Below are 11,064 nucleotides of genomic sequence, written 5' to 3'. Positions count from 1 at the left end.
GATCTAGAGCCGTATCTGGCTCTGTGCCCTGCCTCTCACCCGTGCGTCCTGCAACACCACAGCAGGGTCTCTGCCAGGAAGCTGGGGAAGGCCCACACAGGCTCCAGGCACGGGAAAACCTGGTCAGAAATGAGTGACTTGTGACTGTAGGTTCCGAGGACTTAGAACTGGTCAGAGGAACAAAGGTTACTTCTGTTTTGTTCAAGGTCACCAGTGAGACCTTGGTTGTATTTAACATAGAAACTGGCTTAAGAACACGGTCGTGTTTTTGAACATTACCCAGACAACAAATGTCTTCCCCCTTGCTCAGTGAATATGAACCACAGGTGCTGAGGAAAGAGGTTCAAGCTGAGAGAGAAGAATCCAAACTACAGAGAGGTCCTGCTCCAGGAGAACAGGCCCAGGACACATCCACATCAGGGTTTTCAAATTGGGTTTTGGCCACCTGGTCTTCACCACAGCGTGGGTGTCTCGCCTCATCTCCATCCAGGATCCTTGTGCCTGTCAACTCCATTTTCCTAAAGTAATGGCTGTTGGGCAGCCCCGCTGAAAGAAAGCCTGTCTTTTCACATGGGGGAGACTGTTACTGTCTAGCAGGAGAGAATCTGGTGGATTTCAATGACTTATTAAAAATCAGTTTATTGTAGAGCTGAAAGGCTTGCTGGTTAGCAAACAGTGCATATCAAATTTTGTCCTTAAGACTCAACTTCCAGCTGGCTTATTGCACTATCCAGCAAGCTCAGAACTGGAATGTCTCCAACGTTGCTCAAGAATGAGGAGCAAAATAACTGTAACTTACTTTCAAAACTCCAACTTTAGTAACAAGCCAGAAATGGTGATAGGCAAAAGCCATTAGGAATGACTAGAAAGGGCCGGGCGTGGTGGTTCATGCTTGTAATCACAGCACTTTGGGAGGCTGAGGTGGGAGGATCATGAGGTCAAGAGTTCCAGACCAGCCTGGCTAACATGGTGAAATCCCGTCTGTACTACAAATACAAAAATTAGCCAGGCATGGTGGTACGTGCCTGTAATCCCAGCTACTCAGGAGGTTGAGACAGGAGAATTGATTGAACCCAGGAAGCAGAGGTTCCAGTGAGCCAAGATCACGCCACTGCACCCCAGATTGAGATTCCGTCTCAAAAAAAACAAAAGATTGGAAAGAGATTACTCTGCACTTTGCAATATAAACACATACACATGTATATGTCAAAGAATTGCTGTATTGCGACATCACCAGAGCACACACCCTTTGTATTTGTACATTATTCAGTTGTCTATAACCCAAGTGCACTGATGCCTCCCACAAACTCTCACAGTGGTCAGGTGTGCCTCTAAAATGAACCATCCATTGTATGTGTAAGAAAATGCTTCCTATGCTGACAATAAAATCATAGTTTTGTAAAAACCTGCTGCAAACTTGACCTCACTTTGGTGAGGCCATAACTGATGACTGACAAGTCATCTCTGCACAGGTTAATCCCCTGGCTGATATCAAGCCCCGAAGGAAGCAGATGTCCTTATTGAATAGTTGCTTGCCAAAGGAAGGCACTACTGGCACAAGAGAAATTGATGTCATTAGAAGTAGAGAAACCATGTGAAGCAGCCACTAGGCTGAACCAGTGTTGTCAATTACAGGCTTCTTGGATGAAATTCTGCAAAATCTTAAAGAAGGTGTTAGGTGTTAAACTCACGTATGGTGAGCATGGAGTTTCTCCCTACTCAGCTCTTTTTTTTTTTTTTTTTTTTTTTTTTTTTTTGAGACAGAGTCTCCCTCTGTGGCCCAGGCTGGAGTGCAGTGGCGTGATCTCAGCTCACTGCAAGCTCCACCTCCCGGGTTCACCCCATTCTCCTGCCTCAGCCTCCCGAGTAGCTGGGACTACAGGCGCCCACCACCACATCTGACTAATTTTTTGTATTTTTAGTAGAGATGGAGTTTCACCGTGTTAGCCAGGATGGTCTCCATCTCCTGACCTCGTGATCCACCTGCCTCGGCCTCTCAAAGTGCTGGGATTACAGGTATGAGCCACCGTGCCCGGCCTATCCATGGAATTTTTTTCCCCCTTTTCTCAGCAGTTGCTCAACCATTCATTAACACCACATTCTGACTTGGGAGATGGGACATGGACCAAGTGCCCAGGTCTCTGTCCCTGCCCTGGTGTCTGCCATGGGTCACAGGAAAGGGCAAAATTGTTTCTGTTAAAATATTGAGCTTGTTTTTGTGGTGCAGTGTTTGCTGGTTGTGATTTGGAAGTTGGCTACAGTCTAGTCTCCTTCATCTATCGTATCTCCTTACCACCTCCATCTCATTCATTCATTCATCCATTCATTCCACAAACACAACTTGTGCGTCCACCATGCACTTACATTCTCTGCTACACAGTATGGGGGACTCAGATCTATCCCAACCTCAAGGAGCTTACGCTCTAGCAGTGAAAATACAGAAACACATAGGTAACTATAACACAGGATCAAATTTGGCAAGGGCACAAGGAAGGTACACAAGATTTCCAAAGGAATGAAGGGAAATACAAACTCCCAACTCTTTGTGAGTCATGTGGGGCCAGTTCTGTAAAATGCTCTCATGTTGAAGGGTGCTCATTCCTTGCATGATTTACCATTTCACAAAAATTGACTCTTTAAAATTATGGTGTTTAAATATAGAAGAAGAAGTCATCCTGCTATGGTCGGCTTACCCTGAAATGTATTAATAACTCTGGCCCCGACGCGGTTCCCCCAGCAAGCTGCTAACAGGTTTAGATTTCTACTTGTGATTTCTTGATTATGTGAGCATGCAAGAAGATTGTTTTTTGTTTTGTTTTGTTTTTGCTATTTCCAACAGATAGGAGTACCGATCTTTGACAGCACAGAAAAGATGTCCATTTCTACCCATATTCATTCCAGTAAAATATCTGTTACTAACAGGGATATCTTTCTACCCACAAGTAGTGGGTGAAGGGCCCATGCTTCTGAAGATTACTCTCCTTCTTCCCTGCCTCTCCTGTCCCCCACACCAAGGCTGTGCTATGTGAGAGGGAGTCAGAGGGGAGCTCTGCCATCTGCTCCTGGTATCTGTGGAACAGCTCCAGGCAGGCTACTCTCAGACTTCCTGGGCAGCAATATGCCTTTACTAAATTAGAGGTGGCAGTAAATATGGGATGAGTTAGTTTGCAAGTGGTCACAACCTCACCCTGAAAATACTAAAAGCTGTAAGTACATGTTGTTTAGCCAGGAAGAGTGTTCCTGGCAATTGCAGAGCTAAGTCAACCAGCCATACACCCAGCAGCTTTAGCACACTACTAATGGAACTGTGTTCCCAATATGGTAGGCGTCTATCTGATCTGATAGAAGGATAGCTAGCTGGTGGTTTGATCAAAATAGTAAAAGTGGGGAATCACACTAAGAAAATATATACATAACCTCTTTAACTTAAAACACATATTTGTCAATCTTTTGAACTTGGGCCAAGGCCCTTTCCTGAGTCTCTGTGGTTCCTTCTGCAAAATCCACATATGCAATGCATGAAAGCTGATTTCCAGGTCGGGCTTCTTTATAGTGCAGTCAGATTTTAAGACACCTTGAAGCAATCAGAGTACAGGGTCTTCTATATTGTGGTAACTCCCCAGCTCTTTCCCCTACAATTGTTTCACAACCAACCAATTTAACAATCATTTTTAATCAATTCACCCTAGCCAAGTTTTCCAAAGTAATCAAATTTATTTTATTATTTAAAAATGTATTTTTCACTCATAACCTATTATACTCATGTTTGTGTAACATCAATTAAATTTAAAGTTTCAAATAATTGGATAGCTGCCCTAAGAAGGTTTAGGAGCAAATCCACCCAATGCTTGGAGGACGGGCAGTACCTGGGATGCGCTAGAAAGGACCTTCCAGCCAGGGTTGTCCCGCCTCTGCGCAGCCCAAGGGGCCTCCACTCCCACTTAGCCGCCCACCAAAAGCTCTATGGACTTTGGGGATTTAGTCTTTGTTCCCAGGGTATACACAGCTAGGCCAAAAGCAGAATCCCACATCCCACTGAGGTCACTCCCTTGGGCTGCCACAACTCGCAAGTATATTTTAACCTGAAAATACACGTGAAATTATCCTGTGTGTGTTTGGACTTAAGAAAATTACCCCCAAATAGGCCGGGCACGGTGGCTCACGCCTGTAATTCCAGCACTTTGGGAGGCCGAGGCAGGCAGGATCATGGGGTCAGGAGTTCACTGGCCAACCCAGTGAAACCTCGTCTCTAATAAAAATACAAAAATTACCCGGGCGTGGTGGCAGGTGCCTGTAATCCCACCTACTCTGGCAGGCTGAGGCAGGAGAATTGCTTGAACCCAGGAGGCAGAGGTTGCAGTGAGCCGAGATCGCGCCATTGCACTTCAACCTGGGCGACAGTGCGAGACTCTGTCTAAAAAAGAAAAAAAAAAAACTAAAATTACCCCCAAATAATTGTCGTGTTTCATCCAGTAGCGTCACTCCAAACACGCTCACATTGTTCCCCTGCAACCCCACCCACGTTTCCGCTATGGGCAGCCATGTGACTGTCAGTGGGCCAATGGAACCCATGGAAGCAATGCCTGCCACTTCCGGGCTGGCCGTAGGAACCTCTCAGGTGACCCACTGGCTCATGTGACCTCTGTGCTTCCTTTCCTGTTTTCAGCAGAACACAAGGGCAGCTCCACGACTCTGAAGCCCTGGGAATTGGATGGAGGCAGTGGGTACCGTTCCCCAGGCTGAATTGGGCTGTGGTTGAGCAAGAGGTCAGCTGTTGAAATGTGAAGTGGTTACAGATGATGTCCAGGAAAATACAGGGATAATGGCCAAAAGCCAGAACATGGAAGGATAAGCAAAGGTTTGTGGCCCAGTGCCCCATGCTCCAGCTGACATTGCCAGATGGAAGCTGGGCTCCTTGAGGTAGAACAAAATGCTGGTTGTAAGAGCCGTGTGCCCGCAGTTTAATTTGGGGAACATGAATACGTATTAAAAGGCAAAACAAAAAACAAAAAAAAAACAGTATGTACTACGTGCCAAACGAGGGGGAAGAGAGTATTGCAGACTGTGACTACCCAGGAAGGCTTCGGAGAGGTAGGGAAAGGCAAACTGCTTCTGCAGACCGGGTGGAAGGGAAGACAGCATACCAGGCAGGATGGGAGGTCAAAGAACCAGAGACGGGAATGACCCTGAGACTTGGAGGGCAGTTTGGGAAGTTCTGGAAAGTCAGAGAGGGAGATCCAGGCTCTGGAAGGTCTGTGTGTGGAGATCAGGAATTTGGACTTGACCCTCTGTGGAACATGCAGATGCATTATAGAAAACTTAGGACAGGGGAATGAATTCCCAGTATTTTAGAAAGATTAGTCTGGAGGAAGGTTAATTAATAGATTGCTGCAGTGATTCAGGAACCAGATTCCTCCTGAGCAAGGCCCATGTTAATCCTCTGTTTTGTGACAGTGGGGCCTGGCACACAGGGTATTCTAGGTTCTAGGTACCAAATACCTATGTCTTGAGTTGGATTAGGATGAAGAGTGTCTTGACTAGTGTAGAGGCCAGGGGCCTGCAAAACAAGGAACAGATGTTAGAGATTATATGAAAACCCATCAGACTGGGCCTGTGGAAGAGGACGAAGAGAAAATAACCACTGGGCTCTGAACATATGTGAGTGAGAATTAGTGATAGCATGGATAATAGAGACTCTCCCAGCACCGAGCATGGCTGTAGGAGCCCTTGTTCAATAATTAGGAGAGGGAGGGAATCATGAAAACAGGGAGTCGGATGAATAAAACTGGAAGAAGATGGTGAGTTTTGTTTTAGATACTTCTGATTTGAAGCAGTAATAGGCTCCGCAGATTTAAATGACTAGTGGGGAGTGAAGACAGCTCAAGGAAGAAATAAGGGCAGAAATCAGAGATGAGAGATTCTTTCCAGGAGGTGAGAGCTAGAACCAAGAGTGTGAATTAACCTGAGAGAGTGGAGAGAGAAAAGGCCCAGGAAAGACCCTTTGCTCCACCCTCTCCTCGCTTCTCACTGTGCCTTTGCATGGGTGGAACCCACTCCCGTGCCCCCAACTCTGTTGCCAAAGATGATGCCCAATGGTTGAACTCTGGCAACGCTTTCTGAACCTGAATGGGCACAAGAACACCTGCAGCATGCTTTAAAAAACAACTTGCTGGGCCCCATCCCAGAGTGTCTGCTTCAGGAGGTGGCGTAGAGTCTGAGAATGTGCATTTCTAACACACTTTTGAGTGTTGCTGATGCTGTTAGTCTGGGACCACTCTTTGAGAACCTCTGGACTCTGAGGACCTTGGCTCCTGTTGGGAACAGCCTCCCTGAGTTCAGGCTCCCCTACTCCCTCACACCCATAGCACATGAGGGTGGACCATCAGGGGTCTTAAGGTCATCCCTTCAGTTCAGGAAACTTGGTTTACAAAGTTGCCTGAGCTCCTGAGATAAAAGACCAAGTCTCTTTGGCTTACACCCTTATTGCCAAAATGATTTTACATTCTTTTACACAAATATGCAGATGTCAACATTCCTTTCAGAATACACAAATAAATAAAACTTATCTCCCATTCACTCTTTGTCCTTAAAGTGCTTCACTTTCCTCAATGCCTGTCATCCTTCTTTGATGTCAGCTAGAAGAGCATAGAATGTCTGCACCTCGGGGAACCTGGGAGACCTCACCACTCTGTGAGGCAGTAAGGGAAGACCATTCCAGTGCAGGCAAACCAAGAGCTAAACAAACAACTCTGCTGGTGTCCCTTCATATAATATCTCACACCCTGAGAGCTGCCCGCTGATGTCCCTTGCTAGCACATTTTATTCCCACCTGCAGAATAGAGCTACTCAAGTTGCACCTTAAGGAGACATGGGTATTTGTTATAAGTCCTAGTTCAAAATGAGAGAATTGCCTGGGTACAGTGGCTCATGCCTGTAATCCCAGCACTTTGGGAGACCGAGGTGGGCAGATCACTTGAGGTCAGGAGTTCAAGACTAGCTTGACCAACGTTATGAAATCCCGTCTCTACTAAAAATACAAAAATTATCCAGGTCCGGTGGCACACACCTGTAATCCCAGCTACTTGGGAGGCTGAGGCAGGAGAATAACTTGAACCCAGGAGATGGACGTTGCATGGGCCAAGATCATGCCGTTGTACTCCAGCCTGGGCAAAAGAGAGGAACTCCTCAAAAAAAAAAAAAAAAAATTATAAAGGGATGGCTACAACCGTCCATCATTCACTCACGCATCCTTTCAGGAAGGTATCAAGGGCCTACTATGTGCCAAGTGCTATGCTAAGCTCGTAAAGTCTTGTTCTTTGCCTGAAAGGAACTGACAGCTGGTGAAGAAGACAGACAAGTGCACGTGTACTTTGCTGGCATCCGTTTTTTTTTGTTTTTTTTTTTTTTTTTTTGAGAGGAAGACTCGCTCTGCCACCCAGGCTGGAGTGCAGTGGCATGATCTCAGCTCACTGCAACCTCCGCCTCCCGAGTTCAAGCGAGTCTTCTGCCTCAGCCTTCCGAGTAGCTGGAACTACAGGCGAGCATCGCCATGCCAGCTAATTTTTGTATTTTTCGTAGAGACAGGGTTTCACCATATTGGCCAGGATTGTCTCGAACTCCTGACCTCGTGATCTGCCCACCTCGGCCTCATAAAGTGCTGGGATTACAGACGTGAGCTACCACACCCAGCCACTTTGCTGGCATCTTAAAAGCCTTTAGTAAAGGGGTATTATGAGGCGTGAACTTCACAGGTAGAAATGGGTAAGGATGGTCTGAGCAGAGGAGCCTAGAAGTGGAGAACAGCATGAGACAGCCTTCTGCAAACTGTGAGTGTCTTGGTATAACTGAAATGAAGGATTGTTATTTATCCCACCAAAACAAACAAACAAATGAAACAACCCAGAACCCCAATGGCAGGTCTGGCTGTAGAACCTGATCAGCGCCTGGTGCTTGAGGGACTCTCCCACCTGCTGGAGGGTGGTGGGGAGCAGAGGGAACCTAGCTCCATGTGAGGTTAGAGAGATGGCTGGGCCAGGTTGTGAAGGGCTCGGTGCACTGAGGTGTGGTAATTAAGGCAGTGACCTAGGACTTTATGCCAAGGCCAGTGGGGAGCCAAGTCTTCAATGTGGAGGTCGCCTGATAGGAAAAACATCATAGAAAGGCCACTCCACCTGAGAGTGGAGGATGGAAGCAAGGAGACATTGGGAGAAGCCAAAGCAGTGGTTTGAGAGAGACATGGTGAGTGAGAAGGAAGCAAGTGTGGTGCCCTTTGCATTAAACCTAAGAGCCTAGCAACCTGTGAAGTGGAATCCCAGCTCACAAGCGTGAGGAACCCAGGGATGGACAGCTGCTGGCCCCAGACACCATTCCAGGAGCAAGCACAGGGCCAGGGTCAGAAAGCTGGATCCTCCTCTGGGGGTCTCCTGCATGGGTCAGCCTCTTGGAAGCATCACCTGGAGGCCGGAGCAGAAAGAGTCGGGGGCCAGTAAGGGTATAGTGCAGCCGTGGGACCCAAGGGACAGCAAATGGCAGCCACCACCTCCCTGTTCTTGGGTGGAAAATAGCTTTTTGGGTTCCATTAAAGGCTTCAATGGGTCAGGCACCGTGGCTCACGCCTGTAATCCCAGCAGTTTGGGAGGCCGAGGCGGGGCAGATCACGAGTTCAGGAGGTTGAGACCATCCTGGCTAACACAGTGAAACCTCCCTCTACTAAAAATACAAAACAAAATTAGCCGAGTGTGATGGCAGGTGCCTGTAGTCCCAGCTACTCGGGAGGCTGAGGCAGGAGAATGGCATGAACCCAGGAGGCGGAGCTTGCAGTGAGCTGAGATGGCGCCAGTGCACTCCAGCCTGGGAGACAGAGCGAGACTCCATCTCAAAACAAAACAAACAAAAAAAGCTTCAGTGACAAATTATAAAAATAAGCCCTCCTAGAGACAGTAGCATGGAGAATTTAGGGCCAATTCTGTGTGTCCCCTTTCCAAAAGGGAGGCCAGGGGACATGAGGGATCTTCATGCAGCAGGGCCACAACGTGGCAGTCAGTAGCTGCTGAGCTCTTTGCTATGCCCACTTTTACAGGCACAGTGGAAGGGTCCCCCTCTCCCTCATTGTCCAGCTCCTCTCTCTTGCCCATCCCTTTGCCATCAGCCAGCCATGGAACTGGCCCAGTTCCTGCAGTTACTGCCTGTCACCCATCTGAGAGCCAGGCCCGGACTTGCCTGTTCTTGTGTGGAAGCTGCCCTGCCCCTACTGTGACCCCACGTGTCCTGGACAAGCCATTTCCTTGGCCTCAGCGTTGGCCACACAGCTGACTGGGAGAAGCCTTCTCAGCCAAGGGTCCTGATTCTTTGTGTGATTGGCCCATGGTGCCAAAGACTGTGTGGCCTGGAGCTCAGCCTCGGGAGTGGATGGTTCCTGGGCTTGCTGTGAGTGCCTTTACTTTTATGCCCGCGGCACAGTCGATTCCTTTAGGATTTTCTTACACGAGCCACTCATGTAGCAGTGAAACTCTGAGCACCCTTGCTGATAAGGAGAAAGCTGTCAGAACCAAACGGGAAACCTACAATGGGGTGAGGGTTCTCTGATCTGCTCTTTACTTCCCCCTGGAAGGATGCTAAACTCAGAGGCTCACAGCACATGGAACACAGTCCCTCACTTGGGCCTCAGGGCAGTGCACTGAAGGAATTCAGCACTCCAACCCAGCAGTCTGGTTGTCAGCTTTGAGTCCTGGCTCTGCTCCTGACTAGGCACGTGACCTGGGACATACTCTTCATCCTGTGTGCCTCTGTTTTTTCAAAGGAGTGATAGATAAGACTATCTCATAGGGTTGCAGTAAGGGTTATATGAGATCAGTCACATAAAGTGCTTAGTGCCTGGCTCATGGGAAATGCTGAGCAATGCTGGACATTATTATTTTTTATTATATGTTGTTATTATCTCTCCAAGGCCTAACTCCTGTGCCCCTTTCGCAAGAAGCCGTCCCCAGTTTCCAACTGGAAGAAACTTGACCTGTTGCATGCTTTAAGGCTTTACTTTTTATTTATGTTTTGTTTATTTTGGGTTTTTGTTTGTTTGTTTTTGAGACAGTCTTGCTCTGTCACCCAGGCTGCAGCGCAGTGGCATGACCATAGCTCACTGCAGCCTGCAGCCTCTGTCTCCCAGGTTCAAGCAGTCCTCCCACCTCAACCTCCTGATAACTGGGACTACAGGAGCACACCATGATGCCTGGCTAATTTTTAAATTTTTTGTAGAGAGGGGGTCTTGCTATGTTGCCCAGGCTGAGCTCAAACTCCTGGGCTCAAGTGATCCTCCCACCTCGGCCTCCTAAAGTGCTGGGATTACAGACATGAGCCACTGTGCCCAGCCTAGGACTTTATCTGCATTTCTCCTGTGGCTCTTGAGCCATCTACACCCAAATGTATTGTTTGCCTCCTCATCTGGAACACTGTTATGGCCCTGACTCTAATTCCTAATAGGTCGAACTTTTCCCCAGGATGCACACTCTGGATTCAGGTGCTTGCCCTGAAGATACGTTGCTGCATTTCTGCACTGTAGCTGTTCTCAGACCCAGTTTTGATAAAGGAAGCACAGATTTGTGTAAAACCTAAAGATGGCCTTTGAGAGCAGGTCATTATTTACCAGGCAGGAAGCAGCCTGGGCAAAGGCATTTAAGATGGGACTAATCATTGCTATGATGGACCCCAGGGCTGTGGAGTCACCTCTTACAGCCCTGGGTTTAAGCCCTTGACCTCTGCCACTGATGAAAAGTCAGAAATCCAGTCTTACTTCATTTCTCCCCATGTCTCCCCCAACCATGTTTTTGTAATAATAAAAAGGGGAATTTTATGATTTTTTAAAAAACTAATCTTTGCCTTCCAGGAAACCTAAAATCCTTAATTTCAGGGATTTCACACATATTTTTGAAATGTGGAAACCGAAAAGTGTACATAACACAGCCCGTGCTTTTCGTCCTCAGCCTACCAAGAATCTCCATGTGGCATCGCCATATCCAAGACTGTGGCAAGCTCTTGTGCTGAAAGATTTAAAAGCCCCATTTAGCAGCC

This window comes from Rhinopithecus roxellana, chromosome 17 (assembly GCF_007565055.1).
Source record: "Rhinopithecus roxellana isolate Shanxi Qingling chromosome 17, ASM756505v1, whole genome shotgun sequence".
NCBI lineage: Eukaryota > Metazoa > Chordata > Mammalia > Primates > Cercopithecidae > Rhinopithecus > Rhinopithecus roxellana.
The sequence above is the reverse complement of the archived record's forward strand: the minus strand, read 5'-3'. Positions refer to the sequence as shown.